The sequence below is a fragment of the Stegodyphus dumicola genome, chromosome 11 (genome assembly GCF_044657685.1).
Source record: "Stegodyphus dumicola isolate Sdum_Otavi_A_Nest chromosome 11, ASM4465768v1".
NCBI lineage: Eukaryota > Metazoa > Arthropoda > Arachnida > Araneae > Eresidae > Stegodyphus > Stegodyphus dumicola.
In genome coordinates, this window is record NC_140778.1 from 57,160,604 (window position 1) to 57,178,933 (window position 18,330).

Genomic DNA, 18,330 nt, shown 5'->3' on the forward strand with positions numbered 1-18,330 from the left:
GTGGTTCTCTGCTAGCCCCAAATGAACTGTGTCAGGACACATGACTGCCAAGACTTATGTGAACATTTTGGCCGATCAAGTTCATCCCATGGTACAAACTTTGTTCCCCGATGGTGATGGTGTCTTCCAAGACAACAAAGCCCCTGTTCACACAGCTCACATTGTCCAGGACTGGTTTTCTGAGCACGAGGATGAGTTGTCCCATCTCCCCTGGCCACCACAGCCACCAGACCTGAATATTATCGAACCTTTGTGGTCTTAGGTTAGCTTCTTTAATGGAAAAAGAACAAAATAAAAATGATATACCTTGAAAACAAGAATACTATGTGAATAGTGTTGGCTAAAATTTATTCAGATGGTTTTTTGCATTTATTCAAACATTTCCGCGTATAAATGAGAATTAATTATATTATATTAATTTTAAAAGTAAAACTAATATAATATCATTCTATATAAAGCTGTTTGATGTATAATGGAAAAAATTCAATTACTGCAGTATGTTTTAATAAAATTTGAATATAATAGACTAATTGCACTACATTAGACCAAAAAGCAAAACATTTTTATTTATTTATCTTTATTTTCACTATATGTGTTTGTCATATGTTTGTTACTAGAGGACTTATTTTATAGATTTGAAGCTAAATAATATTTTTATGTTTTTACTTATGCAAATTAATTAATAAAAAGAACTGTGATTTAAGTATTGTCTTTGCTGTGATATAGATTGAATCTTATTATGTTATGGAATTATCATTTAAATATTCAGATACGTGTAATATTAAGAGCATATGTATGTAAGTATAATTTTTCCAAGTATAATAAAAAGTAACCATCAACAACAAATAAACTTATAAGTAAATAGTATCTGTAAATTCTGTATGTAAAGGTATTATTTTTATTTATTTGTGTGTGTATTATTTTAATATTGTTTATAGCTAAATAAAGAACAAAAAAAAAAAATTTAATGGAATTTTTTACTCTATTAAATCTATGAATCCCACGGTCATCTGAGCATTGAAGTAATTTTTATAGCATTCTGCACTTCATTCTAAAAGCATTATAATTTAAAGGTGTATATCTTGAATCAGTATTTAAAATCATAAAGTGTTTAGCAGCTTTTTCTGGAAACACACACAAAATAACATTTTTAACAAATTTGCTACAGTAATAGACATTTGATTCCATGTGAGCAAAATTCAAATAACATATTAAAAATAAAAAACAAAAATTAAAGATTAAACCTTATCCTAAATTAATGGAGGTTGAGGGATTTCCCTCAACCATATTAAGAATGTGGTTGAGGGAAAGCTCTTGTCAAAAAATACATTTTGAGATAAATAACATTATGCGTGTATTTAAAAGAAAAAATTGAAAATTCAATAAAGGAATTCAAAAAGAAAGCATTTTTAACTAAAAATACAAATTTGAAATATAATATGTGAAATTGTTTTAGAAACTTTTAAAATAACTTGAATCATACGAGAAATTTGGCAATTTAAAAAAAAAAAAAAAAAAAATATGAGAAAGAATCTGTACTGCAGACAAAAGAAGGGGAGAAAGCCACACATCTTTATAGGATTGCAGAAAAAAGCTGAAATTCGGATTCTCTAGAATGTTAAATTTTAGCAGACAGCGCTAAAGAGCCAAAGTTGCCGCTCCACACCTAAATTGCAACCCTAAAGCTTAGATTCAAAATGGCTGACGAGTCAGCTTGTATCTCTAGTAGCTCTACCCGTAATGTGGGCAAATGTCCTTACATTTGTGATGTGTTAATGCCCGTGCCCTGTCTTCAAGGCCTGCTTGACACCATCTTTCAACAAGATGATGCACGAACTTATGCTGCCCTGAGGTTCCTTAAGAGAGAATGTTTTCGGGTGTTGCCCTGATCAGCACATTCTCCAGGACTCTCACTTATTGAGAACATCTTATCATGGGTTGCCGGGAGATTTCCATGCCATCACTCGCCAGAAAATCGAACTAAAGCTGCGTAAAATGAAGTACCTGTATCAGCTTAATTCAATTAGATGTTCAGCCGGATTACAGATGTTACTGCTGCCAGATGTGCCCGCTTTGTGTATTGAATTCCACATGTTATGAACCCCAAACGAGTTGTTAATTTAATCATATCTTCCTCTCATTATATTAATAAAGACAATACATACGATAAATATGATTCTGTTATTTGCTTTGCTTCCTGGTATAGAAATTTTAGTGAACAGCAACGTATTTTGTTATCTTCCTATGAATCTGTACTACAATCTAATTTTTTAAACAGTCGATATTTACATATTTATATGAGAATCTATCTCATATTCAGGTCCAGTTCTGTTTGCACAGTGCATGCATGAAAAAAGGCCACCATATCCCTAGTTCGACCTATAGTGTATATTAAATTCAAACACTTGATTATGTATAAATTTGGTGTATCTATGCTGTTGATATGTATAGGGCTGTAGAGACGGTATAATGAATGGTTAATGACGCTCAATGCCGTAGTGAAGTGTCTGGGTTCGAATCCCGGAGAAGGTGTACCTATTGGTAAATTTATAATATCTTCATATTATAATCCACCACGTGCATGGATGTTTGTCAGCTTATAATATGAAGCTATTATAAATTTACAATCATCCATGCTTTCACTTGAAGCAAGAGAAAACGCAAAATACAAGGCCAGCCGAAATTCTCTCCAGAAGCTGATAGTAGAGGAATAAAAGTTGGGAGACTCTCGAAACACCCGCAGGGCCACCTTCCATTAAAAACTGAGGCGTAGCTTACTAGTTAACAATACTCAGCAATACACTTTGTACTTTCGGGAATGGACGGGTGCTTACCAATTAACTTAACCTACAACTGCCTTTTCCAGTTGGAATGTTATGAATGAAACTTCTATATGATAGATTATGTGAAAAGATTTATTTCCATAAAATTAAAGAGTGTTTATAAACATAATAGTCCTCGCATAATAATAAAAATGATTATTAACGGAAACCTAGTGAGATATACATAAACATCATCAGCATTATGCAGACAGACATTACTAGAAATATGTATGTAGGAAGTCACTTGACATGGATTAATAGAGGAATGATGCAGTCCAGAGAGGTTTATTATAAGCAGTTACTATTTTTAGTACAGAAACTGAAAATACCTAAATGAAAATAATGAGTTAAGGGCAAAACAAATTTAAATTAGAATTTTGATTTGCATAGCTTTTATCTATGAATCTCTAGATATATGCTTAACAATATAAAAGGAACATTAAAAAATTAATATTCTATTTTCTGAGGTATTTTTTAAATATATATGTGGAGAAAGTAATATCTATAGTTCAGATTTCAGACACGAACTGTCTGCCTAAAAAGATTTGGATTTATAAGTTATGGAAAAGTATGCTAGTAAATATTCCTTGATGGAATAATAGTGTTAAGGAGAGCTTTCTGACGGAAACTGTCTTGTACTCATGTTATGCAAGGGAGGAATGTATGAAAACGTGCATGCAGCCATTCTTTTCGCTGGGATTTGAACTTGGTCTGAACTATCAGTGCTCAGCTGTCTTACCTGCTGGGCTGTGAAGGAAAAAAAGATGCCTTCATGTATAACTTTCTAAGAAGAACTGCCTCTGTTCATGTTATATATAGTCAAAACCACGGAAGCATCCACGGAGCGAATTTGTTCATGAGAATCTGGAATTTGTCTAACTATCAATAATCAGCAGTCTTAACCACCAGATTCCATGGTAGGCTGTATATATTACAGATACATTTGTTAATCCCATTTATGGATTTTATGCCATCTCAGTGTGTTTCCTATGTTCCATTCCTTTCCAATGTGTATGATTTCAAACATGAAAGCAAAATTTCAAAATGCAAGCAATAAAAATTGTTTAATACATAGCACTAATGCTGTTATATGAGAAAATAAAGCAAAGATTATACAAAATTCAAGATTAAAGAAAAAAAAAAAAATCATATGACAGTAAACTACGTAACACCACATTTCACAAGTGACAATGTATTGTTTTCAGAGATTGTTTAAAGAATCTATCTGGTAATAACAAAAATTTTTCAATTTGTGTGAAAACTGTCACTAAATTTAGTTTGGTAATGACACAAGATTTTCAATGTATTTTGATAATATTAAAGAACTTTGTTTTTCTGCATGTGATAGGATACAAAATCAAAATGTTCATGTTATATGTCTGAAGGCATGACACACGCACACATACAGGCAATAGTTAAAAGAGGCAGAATAGTTTTAATTCTAAAAGAAAAATAGGTGATAATTTCTTATTAGTACCATAGACTTGAGCCACAGTTATTTGGCAAAACTGTTGTTATAATAGATATTTTTTTACTAAATTAGGTTAGATTATTTAAATTGCACAGCACATGAGGGTTATCTGCAGAAGGGGGGGTACTTTTGTATACAATGGAGTAGCGAGCATAACTGGCGCCCCCTTCCCCGGAAAAAAAAACAGTGATATGATGAAAACCTTGTTTGAAGACCATTTGGCGCCCCTCTGCGAGCGGCGCCCGGGGCATCATACACCCCCTTGCTACGCCACTGTTCGTGTAGAACTTTCTTAAGGAGAGCTGGCTTGTATTATGTTAAACATGTTCAAAACCACAAAAACTCTTATGCAGCCAGCCCATTTACAAGGATTTGAAGCACCCATATTTAGGGATTTCACCACTGGTGGATGTTTGTTTATAGTATGGAAGACACAAACATCCACAGAATTCAGGTATGCTTGAGATTTCAGTCTCTATAGGGGTATACTGATAATCAGGGTTAGGTCAGATTAATTTATTAAAGCAAAACACATGAGACTATCTGCTCAAGGAGAAATATATCTTCGTGGAGGATTGTCTAGAGGAATCTGGTTTGTATTTATGTTTGATATGGAAAGTCTATCCAAACACTCATGCAATCAGCCTGCTCATTGGCTGACTGCATGAGTGTTTCAAACTAACAATATTCAGCTTTTTTATTCACTTGGTCGCTGGTGGGTTGCTTAGAAAAACTACAAGAAGTAGGTACAAAATGTCAAAATTTGTATTTCAGCTTTTTATCAGCATTTCTATATTTTCTCGTACTCTTGCAGGGCAGTGATATTTTTGAATAAAGACTATAATCAAAACTATATCAATGTCCCTTTTTCAACTGACCATTTTTGTTAAAATATCCTATTTACTGAGGCATTTTTTAAATTTTAATTGATGATTATTTAATTATAGAGATATAAAACATAAAAAACTGCCATTTTCTTTATTTAAACTTTTATATAATAAATTATGAAGAGCAAAAAAACAAGATTTCTTAAACAATTCAAAATTAATTTTTAAGATGGTTTTAATATATAAATACCAAAGGAAGATTCATTAGACCAAATTATTTCTTTCCCAGTTGGAAGAAAAAAAGTTTTTTTAATTTTATATTTTATTCAGACTTTATTGTTGAATTGATAAACAATTTAATTACATTAAACTGTCACATATCTGTAACTTGATAGAAGTTTAGCACAAATTCAGTATGTATTTTAAAGTACTTCACATTTTCTGTTTCTTTCAGATAAAAAAAAAAAAAAAAACGGCGTTAAAAATGTGTAAGTTTATATTTAATACAGTAGATAATAAACTGAAACCATAAAAACAAAACATTCAAAAATATGACATTTTTTTCTTTAAATAACAACAAATTAAAATTGTTTAATACTGTAGGACTATTTCACAAAATACTTTATATGCGAATGTACTGTACATTATTTACATGAATAATATCATTAACATACATTAGTGACATCTGCCACATTCAAAACATCAGATGGCCTTCAATATTTTAAATCGAGTCCTTTATAATGGTACCAACATCATTATACTTAGAAAATAGAGCTGGTTAATTTTAACACCATTAAATGCTACAGTGTATTACATGTTACAAATATAGATTACTAATTTCAATGGAAGTTAAAATTCACTGTATTACCATGATTGTTATTAGAGATACTTTGATCCAGTATTTATGGTGTCACATACAATGAATGTGTACTCATAATTAAACAAGTTAATAATCATTACTGAACATCCAGTAATATAATTTCATCATTGTATATAACAGGTAACAACTGCTAATGCTTAATTGAGACACTTTCTAAATATTTTATGAAACTGATCTCCATTAGCTAAAATATTTTTCAAAATATACTTCACTTGATAAAACATTCACTTCCCAGTGGCAAAAAAAAATTAACATATATACATATTAATAATCCTTAGAAAAAACCCTTTAGCCATTTATATATTTCATAGCAGCCATTCCTAGAATGCTTTTGTGAGGTAAACATTCCACTTGATTTTAAAAATATTTTACTTTTTAAAAAATTTTCTTTCCTCTCCTTTCTTGATATATCTTCTACAACAGGGATTTTCAACCAAGGGGTCTTCAGGGAAAAGACCATGGTCAGCCTTTTATTTATATGTTAAGTATTTAGTTTTAGTTCATGAATATCAAAATCTACCTTGGTTCAAGTTTTGGCACTTACCAACATTTTCTACACATCTGTTGTTTAATTTATATAACAATTTGAAACATAGTCTGAATCTAAATAAATGTATATGCATTTTTCAAGAGCTGGAGAAGGGGGAAGGATTTTCTAGCAATGTCAAAAGAGATGCATGGGGCAGAATAGGTTGTTTTACTATTTTTAATACATCTATGTTATAGCATTTATTATAACTAAAGCCATGCCTTTGAAATACTTTTATAATTGATGAATCAAAGTAATATCCTTTTAATCTCCATTCAAAAACACATTACCATTATAAATATTCATCTAAAATGTGTACGTAGGAAGAATTGTTGTGTTTTTTTGTGGAAGGGAAAGAAAAAGAAAGTCCATAAAGTACTGTCCTTCCTTTGCATTCTCAGATTAGTCATGCTACTGTAACATTTATGTTCTTAAAACCTGTGCACTGTATTATCATTTTCTAAGTCACGACTTTAGTTTGACTAAAAAGCAAAATAAATTCACAAATGTTTTATTGCGCAGAACTTATAAGTTCACAGAATGTTGAGTAGATACTAAAAATTAAGAAGAGTTGGAAACAGTAAAAATCGTACTATGCAACCAACTCCAGAAACCACCTTTTAGTGTTTTAGTTTAGTGTTTATTTTACACATGCTGGTTCATAAAGACTGGACAAATTTCACAAAGATTTAAGAATATTTGTTTAGGCAATTAGATTCCTGTATTAGCTAATTCTGTTTCAAAGTCATTAGACATCATGTCAGTAAGAACTGCATGTTATTTCAAACATGAACTGCATGCAATCTTATTTCAACAATAATGCTTACCTATAAGAATAAAGAAATGGTGGTACTGTTCTGTTATCGGGATTGGGTTCAGAAATGTATGCATGTGTTTATGTATGCACATATGTGTTCATTGTATTCATTAATACAAATATATGTGTGCATACAAATACACATATGAGCACATACACACCAACACACATTCATACATTTCTGAATCCAGTCCTGATAACAGAACAGTACCAAAATAACTGCAACTGCTTTTGCTCAGTAACCAAGGCAGCATATTCCTTGGATATACACATTGTAAACCTTTCTATATTTTACATTTTAAAACTAAGAAATAAAGCTTCTCCTTCAGATTTTCAATTTTTCTTTTTTGGTTATAGTTAAAAGCAGATTTAAATAGCAGTAAACTGAAAATAAAACAAGCAACGTACTGCTATTTACAATAATGTAAAAATAAAGTAGTAATTTGAAAACATAGAACTATGGATTTTTGCTCTATGCTTAATAAATACAATCTCCTCATGGTAATGGTAAAAAGCATGGAAAAAGGGAGGAATGACACCGTAAGCTGTCAAACTATTGGGGTTATGGAAAAGTATAGCTAGTTTTTTTTGTTACGTGGGTCTTCAGGCCACTTCAGGGGCAGTATAGGAATCAAACCTCACTACTGCATCACACAAGAACTAATTCGTAGGAAATTTGGATCATTAGATATGTTTTGTTTTTCCTAATGCAAATCACAGTACAGATATCTATAGGACATTCAGTACGATTTGACATACATTATGAATGCAGGTGTTACCAGGATATAAAACATTTATCTTTTCTGCTACGATGATGACCACTACACATTTGAAGTGTAATATCAACATGTTAAGTACAGATATAGCACTATTTGATTTGTTTTTACTTATCAGAGATAAGTAAATAAAGCATAGTTTGAAATTATTATTATTAACACAATGCGATTTCAAAAAATTAAATTAATAATTATTAAAAAGACATCACACAAATTCTGTTTCAAATGACAATTATGTTTCAAAAGCAAAAAAAAACTTGAGTTGTTTATTATGTGATTAAATTATGAACACAATGTAAATAAATTATGAATTCCGAGTCTCAGTTTGGCCATGCTTGATCTGTACATAAGGTAATATGGCATATAATTATAAAAAAATAACTTCTAAGAAACAGTATATTCTTAATTTGTTTTAAGAATACATTCTGAAAATTATTCAGATTTTTGAAATTTTTTAAAAATAACATGTTTTATTTACTTTCGTAAAATATATAAATTGCTATTTCAGTGTCGGTGAAGTATCAGACTTTCAATACTCAGCTACATAAATTTCTATCCATAAAAATTGTTTTCTTACTTTTTCATCAGCCACTAATAACAGATTTTATTTATACTTGAGCAAATTTTGTGGCTGGGCTATGCTTTCACATCATTTTGAGTTTATTAACTTTCTTTAGAATATGGTTACTTTTATCTGGTTGCATGTGTAGTCTTCCTTTTATTTTTTGTTTATTATCTCTGTCTTTAAAATATATTGAACTCGCATTCTCTACATTGATTACATACTCTTTAAGAAAATGAATATTTAGACAAAATAATGCATAAGACAATTTAATAAACATTATATAACATTACAGAACTAATTCTAGAATGGCTACTATACGGAAGGCTATCAAATACTGCATTTTTAAATTAAATAAAAAAAGCATATTTCTATTCTAGTTATATGAGAACTGAATAATATGAGATTATAGTATAGTTAGTTATACAACAATATCTGAAATAATATTTCGCAAGCATACACATAATGTTTCAATATTTGGGTTTTCAAAGCAGATAAAGTTGTAAAATAATACACATCCAGAAATAAGTGTCAGAAGTAGCTAGCTATCTGATACACATGTAGATCATATGAGCAGGAATGTGATATATTAAATATATGAAATCAGATCAAAGTAATTACCCTGCTCTTTTGCAATAAACGCACATTAGTCGACTTTTAATGCTAATTTAGCTATCAATATAAAAGCCAAATTAGCAATCAGATACCATACAAATATTAACACATCTTAATCCCTTTTTTCCCTATATATTTTCCTTTTCTCCCTAGCACCTATTCCTCACATGATATTTACTTCCGTTGGCATAATGAAATGTCGCGCATATCTTTCAAGAAGAAAAGTTAGCACAACCAAGGCTGTTCTCCAAACCTTATCCACATTAATGAATGATTGGTTTGAAAATCATTTCATACCCGTAGCTTAGCAACATTTGAATTTAGTTGGTTTACCTGATGACGCAAAAATTGTCCTGGTTGTAGACAACTACTCAGCTCATGTTCCACTTAAAGTTTTAGTATTAATCTATCCACCAAATTGTATGTCCATTATTCAGCTTAAGGACATGGATATAGTGTGTGAGCTGAAATGCAAGTATAAAGAAGCATTTTTAAACCCATGGTAAATTTCTTCAATAATGGCAAGACTATTCAAGAATATGCGAAATATTTCAGCAAAAAATCTACTGGATGGAGCATCGCAAGGTCGTGAGAGGATGTGTATTCAGAAACATTTAAAAATACTTGGCATAATTTATAGCCAGCCACAATATTTCCTAGTGAAGATGATTTTGAAAATTTTAAGGTTTATGGATATCGCAAACGAAGGGTGAAATTTCCCAATTTATGGATTTGTAAAAAAATTGGAAAAATGATCATAAAAGAAGTTTCTGATTGCAATGGCAATGCTTCAATCATCGATACATTAATCGACAGCGAAAACTGTGTTTGATTCAATAAGAAATTATGTCTGTGTAGATAAAAGAGAAAGTACAGTAGAAGTCCAGAAATCCGCAAAGCTTGGGACCAACGGTAGTGTGAATTTTAGGACTTTGCGGATTTCAGGACAGAAAAGATAAATCATAATATTCAGACTAAAAGTGCAAAATAAATAAGGCCTATTAGATACATTTAATTAAATTATTATATACATTATAATAATAACTTATTATATGCATTAAATTATTATTACATATATAAATTGATTATATTATTCATTGTATTATATATACACAGCATCGAGGTTTGCCAATTTTGCCTCATGCAAAGATTTTCTCATTCAAGGATTCCAGTGTTAGAATCACTGTTGCTATAAAATTTCAACATTTTCCCTTTATTTCTTCCTATATCATACACAATCGTATCGCAATTCCATACGATTCTGCTATAAAATGCACCTGTCTCCATCTTGTGCAGAATTTGCACTTTTTGTATTACCGTCAATGCAACGTGTTTACGTTTTTCAACGTTGCAAGCAGTAAAATCATGAGTGTTTTTTTATCTGTAATTGTGTTAAAAAGAGCTGAAATTTAAGATATTCTTAACTTATCCACAAAATATCCGGATTAAAAAAAGGCAGCACTAAATAATCTCTTGAAATAACAAAGCTCAGAAAATACAACGTGACTCTTGAAAGAAGAGTGAATCGTCTGCTTTCTTACCTCAATGCAGATAGAGGGAAAAAAACTTTTATCATGATGTCAATAATTTGGCATTTCCATTATGACTCATTCGGTAAGTATTTTTTCTTCTATATTTCATACTCAATGTTGCGGTTTCCGGAACCTATAGATTGAATGTTTACATTTTGAGAGGCAATGTGGATTTCAGGTCAGCAGATTTTCAGTATTTGACTGTATTAGCAAATGTATATATTTTGGGATATGCCTTGGATTATCGCCAAGTTGTTGTTTCATTCATGATAACCTGAATAATTTAAGGTATGACTTGATGAGTTGTATTTAAGGTATGACTTGATGATATCATGCTGATTTTAATTGTAGAATTGAGATTAAGACTATTTCTAAGGGCTTATTTCTGTGTTGGATATCGGTTAGGAAATACCTCGCTTATTTTGTTCTTTACACCATTAGATACCTGCAAGTGGTAAGATTAACCTGAAATTTCTGTTCGATTTAGAGCGAATGGAAAGAAAGTATTGGTTGACTGGTGTGCAAATGAAAGTTTAATTATAATTTAATGGAATATCTTGCCAGGAACAGGGATCATATCCAACTGCTGGAAGTGTTGCAATTGTCTTTCTGATAAATGGCTTCATTAACCTCTCAGTAAATTAATAAGCCACATTTAAGGATTCGGAAAGCAGAGCTCATATCAACACCATTGAAGGTATGGGGTTGCAATAAAAAGAGATTTTTACAAGAAATGCCACCGACAGTCCGGCACTATGGAGGATATTTTTGTTCTTACTTTTGTAAATTTAAGTGGCGACAGCAGAATACAGATTCTAGTTTAGATAATTTTAAACAGTTTTTAGATGCTGTTAAGGAATTCTGCACAAAACACTCCGAAGACATAATATCTAAATAAAGTAAGTTGATATTTCCTTTTCGTACTGCCCAGATTAGATAATGTGTATTTCCATGTTTTATTTTGATTTAAAATGCAGCTTATTTAGATTATAATTTCTTATTTTAATTATGTTTTGGATGCCATTTTACTTGAAAGAGCACTGCACATAAACAAAAATCGATACTTTTGTCAAGTTGGGCCCTGAAATATATTTTTCCCATTAGCTCAAAAACAAAGCACTTACATTGAAAGATATGATGAAGTAAACAAATAAATATTAAGCTTTATTTTGTAAATATTTATACCCTTTAGATTAGGGTTTAGTGGTCTCACATTTGAATTTGAAGAAAAATTGTACAATTTTTAAGAAATTCTGATTTTAAGAAAAATTGCCTTATCAACTTTTTGTCATAATTTTTTTTCTCTTATTATTGATATTTAAAACATTTTACTGACATGCCTTTTATTATCGGGGATAAAATTTTCAGAAAATGACGAATTTTTCAAAAATTTCACTTTATCTTATGTAATATGTGTTCCATCTGAACTTCAATTAGAATTTATAGATTTACAGTGGGACTGCTGTAATATGCAAGTTTCTTGAAAATAGTGCTACATTAATTGATTTTTATTCGAATATGTGACAGAAGACAAGTATCCAGGAATTCGTAAACATGCACTCTTCATGTCTTCTATCTTTGGCCGTGCCTACATATGGGAACAGCGTTTTAGTAAAATGAAAATCCTAAAATAAAAAACAAGAACATGGCTGACAGACAGATATTTGGAGGAAAATTTTATGAACTGCAACAACACAGATTAAACCGGATATTGAAGCTTTAATCAAGCAAAAACAATGTCAAATTTCACATTGAAACTAAAGTAACTACCATCTCCCGCCAGTAATACAACTTTTTAAAATTTTTTTTTATTGTAAATGCACTTTGCAACTTCATTCTGTACAGTCATCATTATACTTTTTTTTTCATAGTTAAAAAAAGTTGCAAAACATTTTAATTCGATTTCCATCTGACTTTTTGAAACCGATTTATACATATACAAATCTGTAAGACTATCTATTCGCCTACAATCAATTGTAGTCTTGAAAATCAAACCTCCCCTTTTTTATATAAATTTTCTGACTACTCTATTTTTTTTAGACACGTGGCACACGGATCTTCGTGAATTTATTGATGTGGCTCTAGGCGTGAAAGGTTGAAGACACCTACTTTAGATCATAAATGCTTTATTATTTGATAAATCACTATTTTATATTTTTAATTTTATAATTCCTACATATCCTCCTATTAGATTTAGGCTGATAATCTAATATCTGGAAACATTGCAAAGGTTACCAGCGAGGAAATTCCATTTGTCATTAGTAGTACCATTATTGGCAATTTCATCCCCTGGCCAGCAAAACAGAAAAAGTACCGATTTTGTTTGGTACATGGATGCTCATGCTTATAAAGTATGCATCCTTGCAAATTAAAAATTAAGTTTCTTTCAACACTGGATAAAAAACATAGAACTGTTTTTGGATGTAGTGTAGAATTGGGTGGCCCTTGGATTAGCGACAAATTTTGTTCAGTTTTGGGGATGAAACCTCATTTCTGGTTAAAATGATATTTTAACTTCCTGATATTTTGTAAGTCAAAACAGGTGTGTGCATGGACAAAGTTAAAACAGTGCACAGTACCTAGTCTGTACAATTCTCCAATATTCTTTTAAGTGAAAATAAATCAATGTGATCATGGATACCAAGTTTGTGCAATTCTTTGACTTCTTATTTTGGTTTTCTGCTGCAGCCATCTTGAAATTGTGCCTTCCTGGCACCGATCTTAGCATCAAAAAGGAATCGCCAAAACAAAACAAAACAAAAAAAAAAAAAAAAAAACAAGGGGCACCCAATTCTAAACTTTAACCATATGTACTATATTTGAGTTCCTTACTTGCATAGAAATAATACTGCCATACTGATTCATTTTTTCAAATGTCTTCTTATGTACTTTACACAGATGGTGCTGCTCTACTTGGTATGTTCAGGATTTGAAAGAATTTAACTTAGACCATCTTGTTTCCCTTTATCAGTATAATATGTGATAAGCGTATACTGGTTTTTTGAATGCTATACTGTGGAAATATTTGATATTGCAGGTAGATAGTTATAGTCATACTGGGAATACAAGCTAATAATAGATTTAATTAGATAAAAAGTACACAAAAAAATGGAACTATGTAATTTTTCTGCAGATCTTTAGTATTTTACCACAATAAACAAATCACCTAATATATTATTTCATTACAGGTACAAGAAACACATCTTTAGTATTTTATCATATTAAACAAATCACATAATATATTATTTCATTACAGGTAAAAGAAACACATCTTTATCATTAATTCAATAGCACATAGAAACGTTTGTAAGCAAAACACAGATTGTTAATCACAAAGAACATACAAGGTACAGTACACATATGGGATGAAACATTTAGCACTGCTCCAGAACTGCATCTCAGAAATATGTGAAAGTGATAACAAGCATATGATCATCACAGTGCATTTTGGTAGGTAACAGATGTAACACTGAATAAAAGTTATACAAAAATCCGTGAAAAATTATATCCAGTGTCAAAAATTCAAATTTTGGAAAAGGCAGAAGAAACACAAAATACATCATGACAGACTCTGAATAAGAGCAATAATGCAAGCCTTTTCAATCAAGGTGAAGCAGCTTTAGACTCTTTAGATAGGATAGATAAGCAAATATAGCTTCAAGGCAGATTTAGTTAAAAATGAAGTGAGATACAACAAGCATAAATGTAGTTCCTTGCTTTTTAGAAAGAAATAATTGGATTAAGATTTATTTATATCAAATGTTAACCTCACCACAGCATGAGCAGTATGTTTTATAGCACCCAGTATAATACATTTAAATCTAAAATTCTACCACTGAGTGTTTCTCTTATTTACCAAGAATTTTCCCACCACTTAATACTGGCAACTGTTATGATTCAAACTCGCTTGACTGCAAAAAATGAGTTTTCTTTGCTGCGTTCACAAATCTAAAAAATCCATATGAAAATGCTACACTGATAAATAAATGTTGATACTAATTTAACAACTCCTCAAAAGACAGAAGTTCTGTTTCATGCTTAGATCTACATATGTTTACTCACATTCTAATGTCCAAACAAATTCTTACATACGCAACATACTTCTCTATTCCTTCGATATACATATCTTAATAAATCTTCATTAAATTTAAAATACTTTACACACAAGTGTTCCCTCCTGTGCGAATATGTGTACGAGTGTTTAAATTATTCTTCACACTAAATTACTTCTTACACACACATGAGGTTTCTCTCTTGCGTGAATACATGCATGAGTGTTTAAATTACCCTTCACACTAAATTACTTCTTAAATATTTCATACACATGAAGTTTCTCTCGCTTGTGATTACGCATATGCTTGCTTAAATCACACTTTTGTTTAAATGACTGTTTACATAATTCACACACATAAAGTTTATCCTCTGTGTGACTAAGCATGTGCTTGTTTAAATGCACCTTTTGTTTAAATGACTTCTTACATACTTCAACACATGAGGCTTCACTCCTGTGTGAATAAGCATATGCCTGTTTAAAGCACTCTTGTGTCTAAACGACTTCTTACATACCTCAGACACATGACTTCTCTTCTGTGTGAATAAGCATATGTTTACGTAAATCACTCTTTTGTTTAAATCAGTTTTTACATACTTCACATACATAAGGTTTCTCTCTGTGAATAAGTGTATTTCTGTTTAAAATCTTCTGACTAAAGGACTTCTTACATACTACACACACATAAGGTTTCTCTCCCGTGTGAAGAAGCATATGATTGTTTAAATGATTCTTCTGTATAAATGACTTCTCACATACTTCACATGCATGAGGTTTCTCTCCTGTGTGAATAAGAATATGGCTGTTTAAATTACTCTTGTGTTTAAATGACTTCTTACATTTTTCACACGCATGAGGTTTCTTTCCTGTGTGAGAAAGCATATGGCTGCTTAAATGAGACTTCTGACTAAATGCCTTTTTACATACTTCACATACATGAGATTTCTCTCCTGTGTGAATAAGCATATGGCTGTTTAAATTACTCTTGTGTTTAAATGACTTCTTACATACTTCACACACATGAGATTTCTTTCCTGTGTGAGTAAGCATATGGCTGCTTAAATGAGACTTCTGACTAAATGCCTTTTTACATACTTCACATACATGAGATTTCTCTCCCGTGTGAATAAGCATATGAATGTTTAACTGATTCTTCTGTGTAAATGACTTCTCACATACTTCACATACATGAGGTTTCTCTCCTGTGTGAATAAGAATATGGCTGTTTAAATTACTCTTGTGTTTCAATGACTTCTTACATATTTCACACACATGAGGTTTCTTTCCTGTGTGAATAAGCATATGGCTGCTTAAATATGACTTCAAACAAAATGTCTTCTTACATACTTCACATACATGAGGTTTCTCTCCTGTGTGAATAAGCATATGGCTGTTTAAATTACTCTTGCGTTTAAATGACTTCTTACATATTTCACACACATGAGGTTTCTTTCCTGTGTGAATAAGCATATGGCTACTTAAATGAGACTTCTGACTAAATGCCTTCTTACATATTTCACATACATGAGATGAATGTTTAAGTAATTCTTCTGTGTAAATGACTTCTCACATACTTCACATATATGAGGTTTCTCTCCTGTGTGAATAAGCATATGGCTGTTTAAATTTCTCTTGTATTTAAATGACTTCTTACATACTTCACACACATGAGGTTTCTTTCCTGTGTGAATAAGCATATGGCTGCTTAAATATGACTTCAAACAAAATGTCTTCTTACATACTTCACATACATGAGGTTTCTCTCCTGTGTGAATAAGCATATGGCTGTTTAAATTACTCTTGCATTTAAATGACTTCTTACATATTTCACACACATGAGGTTTCTTTCCTGTGTGAATAAGCATATGGCTGCTTAAATTTGACTTCAAACAAAATGTCTTCTTACATACTTCACACATATAGCGTTTTTTTGCAGCATGAACTTGCATATGGATGTTTAATTTACTCTTTTCGGGAAATGCCTTCTTACATACTTCACACGTATAAGGTTTCTCTCCTGTGTGAAGAAGCATATGTCTGTTTAAATTAGACTTCCAACTAAATGCCTTCTTACAGACTTCACACACATGAGGTTTCTCTCCTGTGTGAATAAGCATATGGCTTTTTAAAGCTCTCTTCCAATTAAATGACTTGTTACATACTTCACACACATGAGGTTTCTCTCCTGTATGAATAAGCACATGCTTGTTTAAACTACTCTTGTGTTTAAATAACTTCTTACATACTTCACACACATGAGGTTTCTCTCCTGTGTGAATAAGCATATGGTTGTATAAAGCATACTTCTTACTAAATGACTTCTCACATACTTCACACATATAAGGTTTTTCTCGTATGTGAATAAGCATATGAATGTTTAAATTACTCTTCTGGCAAAATGTCTTCTTACATATTTCACATATATAAGTTTTCTTTCCTGCATGAGTAGGCCCATGCATGTTTACACTGAACGTCTGACTTAATGATTCATTAAATACTTCACACAAACGAGGTTTTTCTCCTGTGGATATAAGCAGATGAGTGTCTGAATTAATCTTTTAAATAAATGTGAACATACCTCACATATAGGAGCTTTCTCTCCAATGTGAATTAGCATATGCATCTTTAAAGTACGTTTTCCACTAAATGACATCATACAAATTTCATACGTATGAGGTTTGTGTTCAGTATGAATACGCATGTGGTGTTTTAAATATTACCTCTTGAAAATGATTTGTTAGATTGTAGGAAACCATGAATCTAGAACATCCTCTTCCTAGAACATGTACTTTCAGAAGATGAACATAGAACATCCTCCTCCTAGAACATGCAATTTCTGCAGAATATTGATAACTGTAACTGACATTCTTAATATATCTTGCTACATATCTTGTGATGAATTTCAACCTCTGAAGTAATGTAAAACGGAATGCTTAATAGAAATTTCGGTAAAAGTAGTTTTAAGATGGTTCACGGCTAAATCGCAGAATAGGCTGCATCAGTCGATGCTGTGTTTACTTGTCTTATGCTTGGACACGCCTTTTTATGACGTAATATTGGTTACGCCTCTTCTTCAAAAGAAGTTATAAGTATGCTATAGCTTCGTATTTAAAGAAAACTTAAATTATATTTTAACTGAGTTGAAATGGTAGGTTTAAAATCTACTTTTGTGTGTTTTGTGGTATTGTTAGCATTTAACGCAACGGATTATCTCTCAGAAATGTATTATTAAGATACCAAACGATTGGAAATGATCATTAGCAAACGATTGAAAATATTGAATGCATGAATTATAACCGTAACTTCCGAAAATACAGAAAATAATTGACCCGGAAGTGTGTTCTACGTCATTACCGGATATGTACCTTTGATATCTCTGTTGGCAACAAAGCTTGGCGAGCATTTGGCGTTATTTTTTTTTCCGTAAGTTTTTCCACAAGCTGAAGAA